Source organism: Pygoscelis adeliae, unplaced genomic scaffold, assembly GCF_000699105.1.
Source record: "Pygoscelis adeliae isolate BGI_AS28 unplaced genomic scaffold, ASM69910v1 Scaffold388, whole genome shotgun sequence".
Classification (NCBI taxonomy): Eukaryota; Metazoa; Chordata; class Aves; order Sphenisciformes; family Spheniscidae; genus Pygoscelis; species Pygoscelis adeliae.
In genome coordinates this window covers 161,875-163,047 of record NW_008825267.1, presented here as the reverse complement: position 1 = coordinate 163,047, position 1,173 = coordinate 161,875, and positions in this window count along the sequence as shown.

Sequence of the window (1,173 nt, the reverse complement as noted above, 5' to 3'; positions counted from 1 at the left end):
AAGGAAGTTACAGTGACCTCTTACATATATATTACCGTGTCTCTAGAATACAAACATTCTACACATTCCATCACATCCCTTAAACGCTTGACCCACACTAGAAGTTTAACGGGAGCACCGATTTCATACTGTGCTTCCACTCTGCCTTTTGTAAAACCCACCACTAGCATTTTTTTTGCATCCTGCTTCGAACCAATAAAAGCCAGGGTAATTAAAACAATAATCAAAGAACTAACTCAGCATGGTAGAATCACAACATCTAAAATCCAGTCAGTTAAAGAAAAAGCACTGTGATAAATAACCCAGAGAAATAAAATAGAAGAATCTTCTATATATGCCAGTACAAAGAGGGAAGAACTTGAAAACCTCTTGAGTAAATGCACCATCTGCAACAGTTTAAGGAAGTAATTTATTTTCTAAAAGCATGGAACACAAGTGCACCTCTTTTTTTTCACCCTTTAAAAGCAGTGTTGATAAATAAATGAGAAGAATCTTACTACATGCGATGTATTTCAATAGTATTTTTTACTGTTGCAGACTACATTTTTTTAATTAAAATAATTACAATATAAATTAAAATAATGATATCAGAAATAGACAAAGTGAGGTTGTTTATGTAGCTGGGTACGATTACCAAGAGTACCATTGTAGAGAATTGTTAAGATTATAGACTAAAGGAAATGATTTCTCTTCCTAAGACAGGACAGCATTCATCATCTTTCTTTCCTATCCATAATTTTTTTCTCTTATGTGGAAAATCTGAAACCGTATCATGTTCCCCATTATTGACAGCATCTCCATTTTGAAAAGAAAAATAGGTCTCTCTTGTCTTCCTCTTCCAAAGACATATGTACTTTCTGAATAATTGTATACAAAGAAATATGAAATAATGTACATACCTCAAGGACTGCAACTGTGATTGCTATGAAATCATTATTCCCTACATCATTCAGTGTAGATTTCCACTGAATAATCATGTAGTCTACCTACACACATCTTCAGTCATAGGCTTGCCAAGCTGGTGAAGAGGGCTTTACACTAAAGTCGCCGGGGGAGGGAAACCTCAATCCATCCCACTCCTACCAGTTTGATGCCAGGGCCAGCAACAGATGCCCAGAGCCTGGAGAAGTAACACAGGTCAGCAGGAGAGCGCCTGAAGAGCAGCACAAAGGA